At 50.2% G+C, this 19,317-nt stretch overlaps 1 protein-coding gene across 4 annotated transcripts in view; it reads right to left on the bottom strand.

Annotated features, from left to right (window-relative positions):
* The window catches only part of TENM4 (teneurin transmembrane protein 4), a 749,934-nt gene extending 730,932 nt beyond the window's left edge, over positions 1–19,002 (bottom strand). For all 4 annotated transcript variants that reach the window (XR_005020977.1, XM_036861484.1, XM_036861485.1 and 1 more), the window contains exon 1: positions 18,788–19,002. The gene's annotated coding sequence lies outside the window, so the exon portion shown is untranslated. The remainder of the gene's footprint in view (positions 1–18,787) is intronic.
* Between the last annotated feature and the right edge of the window lie 315 nt (positions 19,003–19,317).

Below are 19,317 nucleotides of genomic sequence, written 5' to 3'. Positions count from 1 at the left end.
AAGCTAACAGGTAGCATTAGTCTACACATACACACACACACACACACACACACACACACACACACGGTAAAGGACAGCAGAGAAAGGAGCCCATCTTAATAGAAGTAGCCAACTCTAGAATCAGAAAGACCTGAATTTGAATCCTGACTCCCTCACTTCCTGCTGTGTGGTCTTAGGTAAGTTACTTAACCTCTCTGAGCCTCCACTGTCTATCTGTAAAATGGAGACAAGAATACCTGCCACGTAAATTTAATGAGGCCCCTGCTTCATAATAGGATACCTCATAATGTCATCCAGCCCTAGGAAAGCAGAAGCCTTGGAGTCTGTGTTTGTCTGACTCCATTGTTTCCTGTATAACAACTCCCTCCGCCCTGAGAGAGAAACTTGCTGGAGAGGCCAGCTGAGAAAGAAAAATGATAAATTATTCAGAGGCATTAACATCAAGTCTGATGTAGGTATAAAAATAGTTACAAAACACCACAATCCTCTTGTTTTCATTACAGCAACCTTGCCTCCCTGGGAGGAACAGGAGGGGCTAGGGTCTGGCCTGAGGCTGGGGCCTGGGCCTGGGGCAGGAAAGCCTCATCAGGTTTCTATTTTGCTCTTCTAATTACTCATCTTTGAACAAAGACCAGTGAAGGCACTTGCTTGTCACCTCTTTATTTTAAACCAGCCTTCGGATAGGCTGGCTTAGTTTGGAATTGACAGTATGCTCAGCTATTGGAGCAGCGACAATTCTCTACATCTTGCCTTCTGTGAGCTCTCCAAGGATGCCGGGCCTGATCCCAAAGCTCCGATGCAAAGGAGCTGGCTGGTAGGCTGCCCCAAGCCTAACCCCTCTAGGAGTCCCACGCCACGGGCCTGTGTCACCCAGAAGGACTATGCTGTTCCCAAAGGCACATATTCTGGGAAGAGAACAGGAAGAATCCAGCTGGAAAGTTAATGTTTACTAAGCACCTACTCTGTGCCAGGCACCCTGCCAGATACTTTACCTATATTGCCTCTGACAGCCCTCACAACAAATCCCTAATTAGTTGAAAGCCTGTACATTTCACAGGTGAGGAAACTGAGATTCAGGGAAGTTAAGGGACTTCCCCCAAAGCTCCACCAAAGAGTCAGGGCTCAGACTGAGATAACCTGACTCCCAAGCTTGCTCTCTCCCCCACCTCCTCCATAAGAGCAGAGCATGTGGTATGAAAAGGTCTTCATGAAATATTCAGCTGCCTTTGTAGCTCCTGTTGCCTCCAGGCCAGATCTGAACGCTTACTCAGGGCTTTTTTTTTTGGCAGGGAAGCTACATGGAAACAATTTCCAATTCATACTTAACAAGACAGGGAAAAGGGCCTGTTCTTGGCCTGCTCCAGGTTTGGGGGAAATCTATGCTCACGCCAGGAACAGTAGGCACGGGGCGGGGGTTGAGGGAAGGTTAAATGGGAGGCCAGAATCAAACCTACTGCTTCCATGAGCCAAGGGTCTCAGAGAGTCTCTTTGGCCGACTTTGCAGGAGAGAAAAGGGGAGCGATCAGCAAGTGAGAGGAAGCCCCGGAGGACAGAGGGAGGAGGAGGCATATGATCGCAATATTTCTTGTGCTTTTGAAAAACATATTCTCACCCTTCAAGTCTGACCCCAAACACTTCTTTCTTTTGGAATCTTGTTTTGCCTCCCCCAGACAACCTGGGTATGAGAGTTCTTTCTCAGATGTGTCTCCTTGGTGCCAGGCTGTGCTGGAGGCCTGATTAATGTTACTCCGTTTCCTCCTGAAAGCAGGTCCTGTTACTCCATACTAAAGATGAAGGAACTAAGACTAAGAGGTTACTGAATCTGCCAAAAGGTCATACAAACTAGCGCAGTGGATCTCAACCAGGGACCACTCCCCCACTACAAAGAATCATTCAGTCAATGGTGCCAAAGCGGAGAACGCGTGGGCCAGTGATGGCTCAGCCGGGATTTAAACAAGGTCGGCCTGGACTCTCCAACTCACCACGTCTGATAATACTCTTAGGCTATCGTAAGAACCTTTAGGTCTGAGTGGATTCCCCTGCCCTTCTGTCCTGAATGACACCTCCTGCAGGTTACAGCTCACTCAGCAAGCTTTAATGGACTGATTAGTCAGGATACTCCATAACCGTGCCAAGGATCCAGACGAGCAGCCTCACCAAAGGGAGCCAGCCGTTCTGTAACTGAATCTTTAAAGAGGACAGTGAGTCCAGCTTCCCACCGCCTGCAGGAAGCTTCTCCTCCATACTCTGACAGCCCCTGCTTGCACTCCTCCCATGATGGGGAGCTCACTCCCTTCACAGGCAGTGCAATACTTGGTAGGATGTTCTCCCTGATGCTGAACTGATGCCAGCTCTCCACCCAGCTCTGGCCTACCTTGGTCTCTGGAGCCCTTGGGGAAAGATTGCTGGTTAGCTCCTAAGAAACCAGCCCCAGAGTCCTGGGTCAGGTTTTCCTGACTGCTGGAATGGTGAAGTAGAAGAACACAGACGTGGAGGCAGAAAGATGCAGACTCAAATCCTGGCTCCACTGCTCATAGAGTTGGTAACGGGGCATCGCAAGTCAGCCCGGCAGAGCTGCAATGTTCAGCACACAGTAGGGGGGGGTGCTCAGCACATAGTAGGGATCAAATGGCCTATCTTAGCTGGACCTGGCACCCTCTCTGCTGTGAGCTCTGTGACATCTGCTGGCCTTCCCCACGTCACATCCTCTCTCTGGCCTCGCCTGCCTGCCTGCCTGCCTCTGGGGTCCACTTCTGAACAAGTAACTTGAATTTCACGATTATTAAGGGATGGGAAACTGAGATGAGTGACAACACCAAATCAAGAAATGACAACCATGAGAGTTACCATGGCAACACTTCAACTTGAAAAGTTCCAAGAATGTGCTGTAAATGATAGGCATTCCACCCACCCGTCCCCGGCCCCGCCACATACACAGACACACAGACACACAGACACACACACACACACACACACACACACACACACACTGGCCCAAAGGTGGGGGCCTTAGAAACTTGTTTGGTGCCTGAGACAATCACCCAAACTCTGGTGTAGAATGAATTTCCAGCCTATTTCCACCTTCAGGGGTAGGTTATGAAGGGAAATTCTCTTTCCAGGAACCTTAATTAATTTTAGCTACAAGGCACCAGTCATCAGTGCAGGCAGGTGTCGGGAGAGGCTGCACATCTTCTATTAAAAGTTTTAGCTGAAAATTCAGAGACATCTGAAGATGGTGTGTATCTTGCTCCTGCCACAGTGGAGAGTGGACGAGCTCCCCACCCCTCCGCTTCCCGTGGACTAACTACAGAACAGCTCCTGCAGACGGACGTCTCCTTTACAGTCAGGAGCAGGAACCCTGGCTCCCTGACTCGCTGGTGGTGGGGCGGGGGTGACCTTGGGTAAGAGGTCGAACCTCTGTGATCCCCCTTTTCTCCTCTGGAAAATGGGGCAAACAAGACCTCAGCTTGAGGATTGTGGGGACTCAAGAGGTCACGTAGGCCAAACGCAGCACAGAATTCAGCAAAGACTGAGAGGCTCTTCTTGAGAGCGGCAGACACTCTCTAGGCACTGGGGTTACCTCGGTGAACAAAACACAAAGATGGCTGCCTCGTGGAGACGCACCAGAGTCCCGAGAGGCTAAACAGACAAATGGAAAACCGCCAGACATATATGAAAACAGAAATCTGATCCCCCAAGCTCTGTAGGAACCAGCCCCCCATGGTCAGGACTTGGTCAGTAACCTGCCAGCTTTCCTAATTTTTCCTCCCCGTCCACATCAGGACCAACGAGAAAAGACAAATATGCTTCCCAAACCAAACACAGAAGACAGCCCGCCCCCAGCTTCCTCAGGCCAACAGCCTCCAATCAAAGCAGCCCTCAAGCCTTCCCCTTTTTTCACTGTCAACCTTCCCCACTTCCCTGCCTGCCTTTGAGTCTCACCGGAGGCTCATGATGGTGGTCGATTCCCTTGTTATGGCCAGCTCTGAATAAAGAGCCTCTGCTTGCTCTCAGCTGGGCGGTCTTTATTTATGTCCACAGCCCATATGCATAACAAAGAAGTAAATTGTATAGCATGTTCTGCCCTTGAACTGGACCCCCAATCCTGCCCTCAGATTATTCTTAACACAGCAGCCAGAGTGATCTTGTTAAAATTGTAACACATAGTACTTAACACCATGGAAAGAAGAAAATATACAGCAGGGTAGGAGAGGTCTGGAACACTAGGGGCAGGGAAGGGGGTTCACCAATACAACAGGATTGTCAGGGTGGGCCTTGAGGAGAAGGTGATGGAGGAGCAAAGACCTGGAGGTGGGCAGCTGGCCATGCAGATGTCCAGGGGAAGAACACTCCAGGCAGAAGTCATAGCCTTGAGGCACGAGTGGGCCTGAAGTGTTCCAACAGAGCAGGAGGTGGGGTCAGAGATGCAGGGGAGACTTGGCATGGAGGCGCTCTTTGTAGGTCGTGTAAGGACTATGACCTTTACTCCAAAGCCATCGGGGAGCCATTACAGAGTTTTGAACAGAGGGGTGACCCGTTCTGATTCACGTCTTAATGGGATCACTCGAGCTGCTGTGTTGAGAATGAAGTGCAAGGGGGTGAGTACAGAAGCAGGAGCCCAGTGAGGGAAGCTATGCAGTCCTCCAGATACGAGAAGATGGGGCTCCGACCAGGGTGGCAAAAGTGCAGGTGGTGGGAATGGTCAGGCTCTGGATATATTTTGATTATGAGCCTAAAGTTTGGGAGGCACTGTGTTAGTAGCTTTCTTCTCCCTTTCCCTCTTCCCTCATAAATACAGACATCTTCACAGATCCAGGAAGCAAAATGCGGTCCCGGTCACCCTGACAGCCCAATGACCATCGCACTGAGCACGGATGCCATTCCACACACACTGGTCGGGAGCTGGGGTGCCAGCGGGGCAAGTCTGCTCTGGGTGTCTCCAGTGATACCCTGGCACTTCTGGTGAGTGACAGCTCCCCACATAAAATGTGAGCAATGATAACTTCCTTAATCTAACTCTTAGCAAACAAGAGGGAACTTAAACTGGGCTCAATCCTTCCCCAGGACCATTTAGCATCACATATCAAAAGCCTTAAAAAAAAAACAGCTGCATAATCTTTGACCCAGCAATTTCAAGTAAAGAAATTGGGCTGAAGGAAATAAACAGACAAGCCCATTAAAATGTTGATCTCAGCATTATTGACAGTGGTAGAAAACTGAAAACAGCAACAGGAAATTGGTTAAACAAATAATGACATATCCTTATGACGGACTACTACGTCGCTATTTAAAGTCATTTTGGAGAGAAAGTTTAATGGCATGGGGAAATATGATATATTAAGGTTGCAAAACAGTATGTACAATCTGCTCCAAATGGCGGGGGAGGGGGTTGGGGGGAGGGGGAGTAGGATTATATGTAGACTCAATACTGGAGAGAAAACCCAAATGCTGGGAGGAGCTACCTCTACATGGCAGGATTATGCGTCATTTTCATTTGTTCTCCGGGTTATCTTAGGTTTTTAAAATTTTCTGTTGTTTACATGTACTACTGGTGTAATCAGAAAAAAAATCACATTAAATAAAAACATGATAAATGTTATAAAATTTTCAAAGTAATATTCATCCTAGCAATAAAAATAACTACCTATTCCACAATGTGTCCTGAGGTTTCATTAGTTTGAGGACATGAAAGGAGCCTGAAGAGGACCATGTAGCACGTGGAACTAGAATCTTTCTGTGACACTATGAAAATGACCACCGTTTACTATGTCTAGTGTCCCCCTGCAGCTGCCACCACTGAGGCCACCACAATACCGACAAAGAGATGCACAAATCTGATGAACTCCACTCTGATACTCCACGCATGGTCGTCCTGAACTTGGGGAGAGGAGGAGGAGGGAGCAGGAGCAGGAAGGAAGATCAAGGTTTTAGAACCTGTGGGCCTTGAACAAACAGCATCAGCATCTCCTGGGAGCTTATTAGAAATGCAGAGTCTCAGGCCCACGCTCCCGCTGACTGAATCAGAACCCATGCTTGGAAGAGTCCCCAGGCAGTGCCCATGCATGTTAAGTTTTAAAGGCCCTCTCCAGAACACAGCATGTTTTCCCGGCTTGGGGCACGGGGGTGGGGTGTGGTTTGAGATGATCTCAAGTAGGAGGATTTCTCAAGCAAATATTAATTACCTAAAAGATGTAAAAATCACCCAAATCATCCAGAAGTGCGGAGTCTCCAAGCCTTTGGGCCACATCAGGACGCTGGCACCAACCCTGAAGAGCTACTTCCATCTCATTAGCCTTTTATAAGAAGTGGACACGGGTCAGGCATTCCCTTTTCTACCCAGGGAATCCTGAGGCCCCGCTGGCTGGGTGGAGAGCTGTGCAGGAATAGTTAATAGCGCTCTGCCCAGAAACGAACATAAAAGGAGCAAAACCAGGTCAAAGCAGTATCACAACATCTCCAGGCGAGAGCTAGGCCTTTTCTAGCACTCAGAGCTTAACTGTGTTGGAACAAGAGGATAGGCTGGGAGACAAGGCTACTTTTCTAACCCTTGCAGATGCCCCAGTTTGCCAGAAGGCCCGGGGAAGGGGTGGGAAAGAAGCCTTGATTGCTATATCCGTAGTCCCAAGGCTCACATAAATTAGGTCACCTGCCTCATACATAAATTCCTCAACACAGGATCACTTTACACTTCTTTGAAGAAGGGAGGAAACAAACATGTCACGAGGCTCTACACTCTGCACCATTTCTCAGTCTCGGCTACACCTTGGCATCACCTGGGGAGCTTTGCAGAGCTCTGATGCCTGGGTCCCAGCCAGAGCCGTTATAGGGCACTCGGAGGTGGGGCTGGGGTGCTGGTCACTGATAAGAGTCCCCAGGTGATGCTAAGGTACAGCCAAGGCTGGGATCCACCGTGCAGGGTGCTGTGCTGGAACTCGAAATCTAGCACCTGACGGCAGCTCAGAGAAGCAGGTAGAGAATGATTCTGACCAAGCTGGTGCAGTGTGGCAAAGGGACAGAGCTGGAATCAGAACCAGGATGGTTTTTCCATTGCTACAGGCACCTCCATGTTCAGAAGGCAGGGATGCCAGAGGTCTTCTCAGAGTCTGACCTGCAAAAACCTGAATAGGGTTCCTTGAACCCTCCCAAGCACCCAGACTGCCCCCACACACATGCACACCTATGTCCACTGCTGAACTATGATGACAGTTCAGTCAAGGCTCTGGAAGGAAGAATCAGAGGACCAGGAGGTGAGTGGGCGAGGAGATAACAGGAAGGAAAAATAGCAATGCCAAGAGCTACCATTCACACAGAAGACGCCGCCTGTGAGGCACTATACAGGCTTCACCAATCCCACACCAACCCTTTGAGGTAGAGACTTCTAGTTTCCATTTTATAAATGAAAAAAAGAATGTTGAAAGCTCTGAGAAGTAACTTACTTGAATTCATACAGCTACCAGCAGACGAACAGCGAATTCAACCCAAAATCCATTGGCACTGACTACTGTCTTACATGGCTTTAAAAAGTACTTAACTGAAGTACCGGGGAGAACCACCCATAGTGGAGGAAAAAGAACTCGTGACTCTGGTGACCCTCAAGAAGTTACTTGGAAGGCTCTGGAAATAACGATGCTCATTCAACAATGAGAAGGACTCACAAAACTGCCACATTCTTTCATGATAATCCTCTCAACATCCTTACCCAATAATCATTATTATTCCCAATTTATGTATAAGGAAACTAAGGCGTGGAGACATTAAGTAACTTGCCGAGGTCCCACAGAAATAAAGTATCAGGATTGGCAGTGGGGCCATCCACAAATCTGGGGTCTCTTTCAAGCTACCAAGAGGGGAAGTGTGGGAGGAGACCTTTCAAGAGGGCAAAAAGTGAGCTGGGGGCTTCCCTGGTGGCGCAGTGGTTGAGAATCCGCCTGCCAATGCAGGGGACACGGGTTCGAGCCCTGGTCTGGGAAGATCCCACATGCCGTGGAGCAACTAGGCCTGTGAGCCACAATTACTGAGCCTGCGCATCTGGAGCCTGTGCTCCGCAGCAAGAGAGGCCGCGATAACGAGAGGCCCGCGCACCGCGATGAAGAGTGGCCCCAGCTTGCCGCAACTAGAGAAAGCCCTCACACAGAAACGAAGACCCAACACAGCCAAAAATAAATAAATAAATAAAAATTTAAAAAAAAAAAAAAAAGTGAGCTGGACCACAGCGTCCTGGATACTTCTGGAAAGTGCTTCTAGGCCAAGCATCCCTGCCTCTGTCACTCTATCAGGACTACTTTTTAGTTAGGCATCTTTTTGCTATAATCATTCAACCTGCATAAAAGGAATGTCCACTTTATTTATTCCTTGAGAGGGACGAGTGCACGGCTGGGAAATGTTGAGGGGTTTACACCGGATTAGGATGAAGTGCATCCCAGGGAAACCAATAAACAAAGGAAAACGGCCCAGGCAGCAACAGAGCTTGCCAGCCTGGACCAGAGAAGGCACATGACTCAGCATCAGCCAGGCATCGGCTGAGTCCCAGCTCTGCAAACCCAAACCCACGTGACAGGGACAAGTCTTGCAACCACCAGATGCCACACTCCTTCATCAGGAAAGTAGGGATCCTGCCAACCTCCAGAGAGCAAGCATCCTGGGGGACAAAGTGGCTAACGTTCTCAATGGCGCCGCACACCCGGCCCCAAAGTCACCTGCGTCATTACTTACCTGTGTGTGCCAGGTGTTCTCCTGAATGAACACTTAATCCTCACAGCCGTGTGATATGAGATGGGCTCTGCTGCTTTCCCGATTTTACAGATGAAGACTCTGAGGCCCAGATGGGTTGCCCAAGGTCACACAGCCAGGAGGTGAGGGTCAGGGTCTGACCCAGTTCTTTCGGGCTCCAAAGCTGATGTTCTCCCCAATACTCCAGACTGCTTAGTCGTAATCACCTCTGAGTGCTCACCGTAGAAACTGACTTCAGGGCCTGTAAGGAGCAATTCAGGTTGGACGCTAGGAAGCACGTCCAGGCCTTGACGGTAGACAAACACTAGACAGGATAAGCCAAAAATTCCAAACTGCTAGAAAGGGCAGATTAGGAACAGCTGGGAGTCCCTGACCGCACAGCGCAGGGGAGAGCACAGGGCCCCAGGGGGGCACACAGTTGCCAAACTTTATAGGTTAGTTCAGTTAAAAAAAAAAAAAGTAAAACAAAATAAAAATAAAACACAAAATTTAGAGGAAAAAGCTAAAATGATTCTCTCAAGATCATCAAAAATTCTATTAATTCACAGGTTACAACCTTTAATACTTTGTCTATTTCTTTTTAGCCCTGTTTCAACAAATGCCTGCTTTGAAAAATATATTTGGGATTTAACAGTAGAGCGTTCAGTATTTTTCTAAACATAAATTTTATTGTGGCATTTTCCCATGCCACAAAAAACATGTCAGAAACAACATTTAATCTTTGTATAATATCCCACTGCTTGGCTCTGCCATATTTTACTTGTCCAATCCAATTGTTTTTCTTCTTTTTTCATCATTATAAATAACACTACAATGAACATTTTTATTCTTACATCTTTTCTGCCCATCTCTGATTATTTTCTTTGGCGAGATTCCTAGAATTGGAATACTGGGATAATGGGAATAAGTGTTTCTAGGACTACTGACAGTTATTGCCAAATTGCTTTCCTAAAAGGGTATGTTAATTTGCTTTCCACCAGCAGCAAAGGAGAATACCTGTCTCCCAGCACCTTCTGCAGAATCTAACATTGTCTTTCAAATAATCTTGGCTAATAAGTGAAAAATAGTAGCATGAATCTGCAAAGAGGCACAGAGAGTTTAAATAACCTACCTCTAGTCATAGAACCAGTACGTGGATGAACAGGGATTTGAACTGAAGTCTGAGCTCCAACGGGTTGGGTCCCTACCCACCACCCAGAAGGACCCAGCCACAGCTTGGGTTATATAATGGCTGTCAAATATCAGGTATCCTTTTAGGGTATTTTACATGAGACTTCCAGAAGGGCAAGGACCTTTGCCTTAGCCTTTGATTATCCCAAGCTTCTAGACCAACAATGTCCAAAAGAACTTTCTGCGATGACGGAAATGATCTGTATCTGGGCTGTCTGATACGGCAGCCACTATCCTCTCTTGAGCACTTGAAATCTGGCTAGCACAACTGAGGAAATGTATTATTCATGTGACTTAATTTTAATTAAATTTAACTTAAATTGTGACTAGTGACCACCACCTTGCACAGCACAGATCTGGAGTTACCTAGTGTACCACCGAGTATTTATTAAGTGACAAACTCATGGAGTCCCCTAATTTCACCTACCTCTATCATCCTTCCTGAATGAAAGGCAAGAGTTTGCTTCTTCTACCCTTATCGCTGTGTGTCCATTTGTTCTCTCAGTGTTAATGCTATTTATCTGCCATGTGGGGGTGATGTGAAGATCAGCTAATTAACGTCTGCAAAGAGCTGCATTACTGACTGGTTCTCAGAATAACTGCACATTAATAAAACGTTTCAATGACCAATACTCATCCAGAGGCCAAAGCAGGGCTGGGTTTATTTAGTAAAAGGTTGGTTTCTCTGACTCATCCTGAACCAGATCCTTCCACTGTGGCTCTCATCAATGCAAAGTGCTTTTATTTGAAAGATTCCACCAATCGGAAGATACTGAAATTTACCTTCACAATGGTTTTGATGTCACAGTTTGATGAATAAATTAATAATACAAACAAGATTGGAGAGGGCGGATATTTAACCAACTTGAACAAATTGCTTTTAAGCTCTTAAGCACTTTAATTGCTTGCATGATAATGATGCAAATTTTTAAATGTCTTGATCCACTCTTACATAGGCCCAGTAAAAGCACCTCTAAAGGGAAACACTTTGCTAAGCACTCAGTTTTAATTATGTGGCATTCTAGAAAGTTACAAAGTTGCCATGCTAAGAAAAATAAGGCTTGCGGGCCAAGAAGCGTATGATCAAATGCTGGGCCTTGGTGTGTGCCCCTGGGCGGATGGCTTGACTTTCTCAGCTTGTTTCCCCATCCAGAACATGGCTATAACAGCAGCTACCTGACACACAGAAGGCACTCCGTTTGTTTTGCTGCTGCCCCATTCTTCCACTTCCTGGACAACCACAGGATGAGAGGATTGACCATGTCCCTCCCCACCCTGCCTGGGGAAATGAAGATGCCAATTCTCAAAGCCCCAAAGGCAAGAACGGACACGTCCTTTTACAACACCAAACTATAAATATAAGACCGTTCCCCCTGACATCTGGAGGTCACTATTATTACTTTCTGTAATAATGTCAGAGTAGGAAGCAGCTTGAAACCTTGCTACTCCAAGCTGGACTACGGACCAGTAGCAAAGCATCCCCCGGGGAGCTTGTCAGAAATGCAGATTCTTGGGCCCCAAGAATCTTCAGACCTACTCTGGACCTACTGAATTAGAACCTGCATTGTAACAAGATTCTTGGGTAAGGTGTGTTCATATTAAAGTTTGAGAAGCACTACCTTATAAAACATCAAATCTACTCTCCTCTCCCAACCTAATTTTCTAGAGAGGGAAACTGATTTCCGGGAATGGGCAAGTGTTTCACCAGAGCCCTAAGTATTAGCTCCAACTCTTTGGTTTGACTTTCAAAGAGTTCAAAGACCAGACTTTTAGAAATCAACAATCATTCCACAGCGAGAAAATGGGGTCTTTATGAGACAAACATCCTTAAAACCTAGGGTTCTTGACAATTATAATGATTAATCAATTGCATCTGATACCCTTTCCCCACCATGGGCCCAGGCCACAGGGCTACCATCCATCGGCAAAGCAAATGCAGGACTCAGGGGACAGGGACGAGGGGACACGGAACACCTGCTCTTGAGATCCTGCTACATTGATGTCTTGCTTCCTTTTTGTTTTCCAAATGAAAGAAAAGCCCCGATTTGATGTTTGGAATGTGACAAAGGACAAAAATATTCTCTCACCTTCCCTAGTGAAACTGGAGTGGAATCAGTATCAAGGCAGCATCTAAACACTTGTCAGAATTCAGAGTCTGTGACCAGCAAAGTGGGTTTCCTTTATGGTGACCACACCATCAAACAATGCTGAGGTGACCTCTCCATCCTATCTAAAGGAACTCCTGATGTCTCCTGCTGAGCCTGGGGACACCTTGGTAATGGAAGGACAGGACTTCCCCCACTGGCTGCACAGAATCCTTTGTCAGATGACGAGTCATCTAACCACAGGGAACAAATCTTTTCTGGGTCACAGAAATCTGACACGTGAAAGAGGAAGGCTGACAAACGCACCCTCAGATTGAACTGGCCCAGGCAAGGATGGGACAAGAGTAGCGCCCAATTACTACCACTTTGGAAACAGCATGTAGGCGGGTTTTTTTTTTTATTGTGCCCAGGGAACATGAAGTGAGACATTTAGGCTGATTTTCCCAATAAATGCTGTGCAGGGTAGGGTGGGGTTAGGAGGGCGGATAAGCTTACTGTGGGGTGGTTTCCTTACTAAGCCTCTGAACCAAAAAAAATAAAGGCGGGGGAGGGGGCAGGTGGTGGGAATCCAAATGCAAAGACACACTCACTTCTCTGAGGAACTGTTTGTCATTCACCAGGGAGCCAGCCCCACCTACAATACAGAGACACATATTTACATATTTCAACTCCATTGCTGGCTGAAGGGCTACAGAGAGTGAAGACTCATTCGAAGAAAAATGTTCTTGGAAAAAAGATTTGCCTATCAGTTTAGCAGAACAGCTCAAAGTTATGCAAATCCCCTGCTTGAGGTTTGTTTATCACCCCTACCTTCCTCTACTACCTAAGCTCCCAAGAGGGATTGCAAAGTAAGCTGCCATAGTCTGGTTAAAAAAATGAAGTAGAAATCACAGTGGACCCTACTGCTTCTCATGTGTGACAGAAGTCTCACCACGGCATATGCCTCTGACCCTACAATCCCACTTTCTAGGGCTTTATCTTAAGGAAATACTAAAATTACACAGTGTGTACAAGAATAATTACTGCAGCTTTGTGATAATAACAAAAAAAAACTAAAAATAAACGAAAAGTCAAAATTTGGGTACTGTTCAACTAAATTATGCCATATTAAAACATTGGGGTTCTATGTAGCCATTAAAAATGTTGCCATAGGGCTTCCCTGGTGGCGCAGTGGTTAAGAATCCGCTTGCCAGTGCAGGGGACACAGGTTCGAGCCCTGGTCCGGGAAGATCCCACGTGCTGCAGAGCAACTAAGCCCGCGAGTCACAACTACTGAGCCCACGTGCCACAACTACTGAGCCTGTGCGCCGAGAGCCCATGCTCTGCAACAAGAGGAAGCCACCGCCATGAAAAGCCCGCAACCGCAATGAAGAGTAGCCCCTGCTCGCTGCAACTAGAGAAAGCCTGCGTGCAGCAACGAAGACCCAATGCAGCCAAAAATAAATAAAAATAAATAAATTTTTTAAAAAATGTTGTCATAGGGGGAAAAGATATAGCATGGAAAGATTTACCATTAAAGGAAAATAAGCATTCAAAATATTGTAACTATGATCTTTTTTCTACAGTCATAAAGAGAAGTCACAAGGTACAACCCAAAATGTGGTGAAACATTTTCTTTTTGCTTTTCTCTATATTGTCTTACTTTGCTACAGTGAACATATATTGCTTTGGTAATTAGAATAAAGACAATAAAAGTTAGGAAAAAAACTGTGACAAAGTAAAAATATATAACCTACAGAGGACTAAGCCTCTACATTTACAGTTTCATTAGAAGCCTTCCTTATGGAAAACTATAAATTCAGGGATCCACGCATGCTTGGTTTCCTGGGAACTGGGGCATGTGTTACTTTCAAAGTGGCCCCCATAGCAGTCTGTCAGCACAAAGTAAAGATGGAGCGATTTAGCTTTCAGTTACAATAAGCCAGGCTGATAGACCATGTAAGAAGGCAGGTAAAAAAAAAAAAAATTGGCCCTGAAATTGACGTTGATTTACCCTGCTAGGCTCTTGGAATCAAACCTGCAAGGAGGTGATTGAAATCCCATTGTTCTTATGTTTTATGTTTTATATTTCTGGATGTGGGAGAATGTATTGGGACAGGAACAGCAGGAGGGCTGGGGTCCAGGTAGAGCAGCCGTTCATTAGAACTATACCTGCAGCTAAGTACCCAGGGGAGGACTGTACTGTGTGCTTAGTAGGTTTCATTTTCCTTCAACCTCTGTGACATTTAAAGAGTGTGAGCAGGCAGCTCAAACTGAGTCCCTTGCTTGTGTTGCCCAACAGCATCTTAGATTCTTAATCACCTTCTTTCCTATATTCGTAATTTTTGATCTGGAAATATCAGGTTATGCAACATGCCAACCTGCACAACCATGTAATTCTGTCAGAAAAAAAGGACTCAATGAGGGAGAAATTCTAACAAAACTGGAAATGACTTTTCTAAGAAAAGAGAAGATATTTTGGTTTCAAGCATTTGAGCTGTTTTTAAATAGACTGTGGATGCAATATTGCTGGTTCTTCTGGGGCTGTTGAGTTCCCTGCCCATTCCCCACCCTCAAATGCACAATGTTCCAAAGGGATGAAGGAGGTGGGAGGGAATGACCATCTGTGAATGGCCTGCAGTGTGTCAGAGGTTTTATGGACCTTAATCCTTATAGTGTTGTAAACCAGACATATCTTCCCATTTTACAAGCAAGAGAACTGAAGTTCCAAAGGTAATTTGCCTAAGGCCACAGAATCATGACTCCCGTCCAGAAAATTAAGGGGTTAAAGTCACATCCTATCAATTTACTGCCACAAAACCAGAGAGGGGTGAGGAGATTCTACAACCTAGAGTCAGATCTATTGGAAGAGAGCCTTTGGAGATCCAAATCACCCACTCCTACAATAAATACCCAGCCTTCTACTGCAACACTCGTTTCTACGGAGTTCACTACCTCATATTCCAGATCGTTCCATTCGCTTCTAGAACTGTCTTCTGATGATTCTTTTTAGGGCTGAGCCTTGATTCTGCCCCCTGGGCCCCCCGCACTGAGCAAGGCTGATCCTGTTCCCCCCACAGTCCATCGGGATGATTCATTGGCCTACTGCCCCCATTCCACCCCCCTTCCGCCCCAAAAGAGAGGCCTTGATACGAGGATGCTGACAGATGAATCCAAGAGACCTCTCTTGAAAACTGAACCTCTCCATCCCTGACAACTTCCCCACCACAGAAGATGGCGAACTCACACACCAACCTGCACCCTGCCCCCACTCAAAGACACGTGGTAGGAACAAAACCTTCCCTGAATTAGTCCCCTAAAACTATATGAACGTCTCCATCCTAAGTCCTGAAGAACGTGGGGACGTCCAAATCTCCAAACATTCGCCAAGCAGGGCCGAGAGGAGACACACGTTCACCTCAGGAAATCAGCTCCGACTGGTCCAATTCCACCAGGTGAAAAGACTTCCCATCCTCACCGTCACCAGAGAAAACAGATTGTTTCTCAACGCGCCCTTCCAACGCCTACAAAGAGAGGAATCTCTTTTTTGCCAGATGACTGGCCTCGCCGTGCACCTCCCCTCCCAAGCGCGCGCGCGAACACAGGCGCGCGCGCGCTTCCACTGCCACCACCTGTGAAAACATCTTTTGTAACTTCGGCGGAGAGCTCCCGGCAAAGCTGAGCGGCGGGGCGCCGGGAGCGCGCCGGGGGTGGTGAGGGTGGAGGGCCGGGCGAGGAGAGGGGAGGGACGCGCCGCCGGCACTCCGCGCCGCGCCGCGGGCTGGAACTTGGCCTGGAACGCGGCGGTCTCGGCTCGGGTTTCCCGCCCCGGCCCCGCCCACCCAGCGGCCCAGCTCGCGCGGACTGCGGCTCTGCTCGCTAAGGAGCCTCCAGACGGGGACCACGGGCAGACGCCGGGGGGAGCGCGACTGGGCCTCGACCCGCGCAGCCCACCGTGGACCCCCGGAGGCTGCCAGAGGGCGGCGGGGAGGAGGGTAGCGCGGGGCCGCCGCCGAGGCGAGGGGCGGGAGTGCGCCGCCCCTGAGCGCAGGGAAACAGGTTGCTGCGGAGCCCCATACCCTCCCCGCGGCCGCCCCGCCGCGACCCGATTCCCGCCCTGCCCCGGGAGCGAACCCAGCCCCTCCAGGGCGCCCTCCTCCTTCCCGGACCCCCGCAGGCAGCCGGGTTAAAGGCGCCTTCAGCAAGGTCAAGACGAGGCCGGCCGGCACCTGGGGATTTTTCCCAGCCGAGCACAAGCTTTGCAATCGCATTGTTAAGGATCCTGGCAGTGGCAGGAAATCCGAACGGCCCCACAGGTCTGCGGGAGGGAGGATTTATTTTACAGCGCGGAACACACTCAGACAGACCCGAGATTTCGGCGGGGGGCGGGGGGGAAGGGATGCGAGGTTTCCGGAAGATGGAATGTGGCAAAAACAAAAATTCCCCACCCGTGCACGCCCCCATCCCCCCGCCTGCGGGAGGAGGGAACTCAGGGGCACTGTGCCCCTGACTTCAGCGATCTGCAGTGCACTGCCAGGTCTGGGGTTGCTTATCCCGCTATGGGCGAAAAATAAGATTTAAAAACACTCTACTATTATGGTTTCTCTATCAAAGACCATCAACGTGCTGCAGGCGAGATGTGGAGAATAAACACAACAGAAGCAAATTGCTGTCCGCGTAGCAGAGAAGCGAGGGGGACGGAAGCCATACTCGGCACCCGTCCCCATCCCATCAAAGCCGGCCTAGCCCAGGAAACCAGGAATAGGTACCTGATGGTGGCGGACTCTGGCAGAGGCCAGCACTCTCCCTCCGAACCCCGCGCCAGAGTGGGCCTGCATTGCTGGGATGCTTGGCATCTCGGGGGGGGGGGGGGAGCGGGGACCAGGCATCGCGGGCAGGTTTCTAAACATGAAGGGAACTGCATGTGGCAGATGGGGAGGAGGCGCTCGGAGAAGCAGAGAAAAGGGCCTTTGGGGTTCCCCAGGACACAAAGCCAGTTTCCTAATACAGCATTCCCTGGAAGGCCTCCCAACATCCCCAAGGGGAGGCTTGGGCCCTGTAAACTCAATGGATCCTGAGTTCTGACCGGCTTTTTCTCTCTGATCAATCCCAGATCCTTTTCCCAGTCCCTGCCTCGGTCGCCGGTCCTTTGGGGACAGCAGCATCGGCACCCAACGCCCGTCGCAGGAGTGGGCGCCGTGAAGCGAGGCGGCTCTCTTGTCTGGTCCCGGGATAGGAGCGCCGCGGTACTTACATTCCTCAAGCAGGCAAACTTTCGGGCTTGTCTTTCGCGAACAGGGGGCTCGCATCACGGTTCCCGGTAATCACTGAGGCAGTTTATGTAATTGCCCGCGATGCCATTTGGCAGATCTCCCGGCGTGCGCGGCCGCACAGCTCAGCACATGGGCACCCTTTCAGCCTGGCGCTCGAATCCCGAGTGTGCCCCGCAGCCGCCTTCCAAAAGTAGCGCAGCGATCTCGTGGTCTAGTCAAATACCAAGACTGCAAGCAGGACCCGGCAAAACCCAGGCTGTCTCTCCGCGCCGCTTTCGCCGCATTGGTGGCTTACAGATAGCTGCATCTCTACAAACCTCGCCAGGGCTGGTGGTAGGAGGGGGTAAGGGACTGGGCGGGGGATTGCCGCGATTCTGAAGAGGGATCCGTAAGCCAACTGAGTAATAATACCCTCGTCCACATGGACCAGGGTGCACAAATCACTTTAACGTCTCGCCCTGAAAGGGGAGCCAGTTTCCAAAGTTAGAGACCACGCAGTTGAATTTCCAGTACTTTCCAACCTCGCCTAGGCGTAGGCAGGGCAGAGAAGGGAGGGCAGCAACCAGCAAAGCCCACCCTACTGCCCAGCTAACGAGGACTCACCAGTTGAACCTCCCCTCGCCCGAGTAGTTGACTGTGATTCCCTGGTTGCGTGTACACACACACACACACACACACACACACACACACTCCTCGAGACCACCTTCCCGTCTGCTCCTCCAATATAAAGACTGCGTTTTTAAATCACGAGGAAAATGACTAAGGAGCTTGGTGATCACATTTCATTCCAGAGCACATTTCCCCGAAGCTGGGGTACGAGCAGTCTCCTCTCTCTCTCTCTCTGACACACACACACACAAACACACACACACACACACGGGAGCGTTCCGAGTGTCCACCCGGCGGCTGCAGCCTCAACTCGCTCCGAGGGAAAGGTGGACACCGCGGCAGGCTAGGAGACAGGAGCGTCGCGCCGGCTGCAGAGGGCGCGAGGCTGGGGTCGCGTCTCCCGGTTCTTCCCTCCAACCGCAGCGCGTGCGGGGCCGCCGCAGCCGGCGCTCGCCCCGCAAGGCAGGCTGCAGCCCCGGAGCCCGGCGCCGCCTCGCGGGCTCCTCCAGCGCCCGCCGGGGCCCTGGGGCGGGCGGGTCTGCAGAGCGGCTGCGGGCGCTGGGGCCAAGGTGGGGAAGGGGTTCCAGGCGAGGCCGACGAACCTCGGCCCGCGCCCACCTCCCTGCTCTCCCCTAGCCCTGGCTCCCAGGCTCCAGTCCGCGGCAAGCTCCGGGGGCTGCGCGGCAGAGGCTCGGGGCTCCAGACCGACTCGCCTCACCGGCAACCCGCGCCCCTGCCGCCCTCCCTGCCTCCCCCGGTGCGGGCCGGGGGAGCGGGCGAGCCTCTCCCGGAGCCCTGGACATCCTCGCGAGCTGCTCCGACCCTGCCCCAGCTAGCGAGCGCAGAGAGTATTGAGAGCGGGGGAGGCGCCGCCGCGGTCCCCAAAGGCGCTTTTCCGTAGAACGGATCGCGCCGCCTTACCGTGGCTGCAGGCTGCCACCGCCGGGGAAGCGGGGAGGAGGGCGGCAGAGAGGCAAGGCGCCGCGCCGGTGGCTCCTCTCGCTCTCGGCGGCGAGGCTCCTCGGCTCCGCGTGCCCGAGCAGGGCGCCCAGGAAGGAGCAGGTCCCGGCTCTGCGCTCAGCTCCAGCGAGACCAACAATAGCTCCCGCAGGGAGTGGAGCCCCAGCAAGTCTCCAGCCGCGCGCGCACTCCTGGCTCCCGCTCCCGGCCGCTCCCGGCCGGCGTCCCTGCCAGCACTGCTGCCCCACAAGAAACAGCTGCAATCCCGAGGCTTCTGGGGGGTTGGGGCGGGTGCGTGCGCGCGCGTGTGTGAGTGTGTGTTTAATAGCTTCCCTCCTCTTCTTCCCCTCCCTGCCTGCTCGCCTGCCTGCCTCCGTCCCCAACTCTCGCTCTCTACACACAGACGGAGAGGGCGAGCGAGAGACACACCACACACACTCACACACACACGCACACGCACACGCACACGCAGGTTACATGAATGGGAGGCT

Source organism: Balaenoptera musculus, chromosome 8 (genome assembly GCF_009873245.2).
Source record: "Balaenoptera musculus isolate JJ_BM4_2016_0621 chromosome 8, mBalMus1.pri.v3, whole genome shotgun sequence".
Classification (NCBI taxonomy): domain Eukaryota; kingdom Metazoa; phylum Chordata; class Mammalia; order Artiodactyla; family Balaenopteridae; genus Balaenoptera; species Balaenoptera musculus.
The sequence above is the reverse complement of the archived record's forward strand: the minus strand, read 5'-3'. Positions and strand labels throughout refer to the sequence as shown.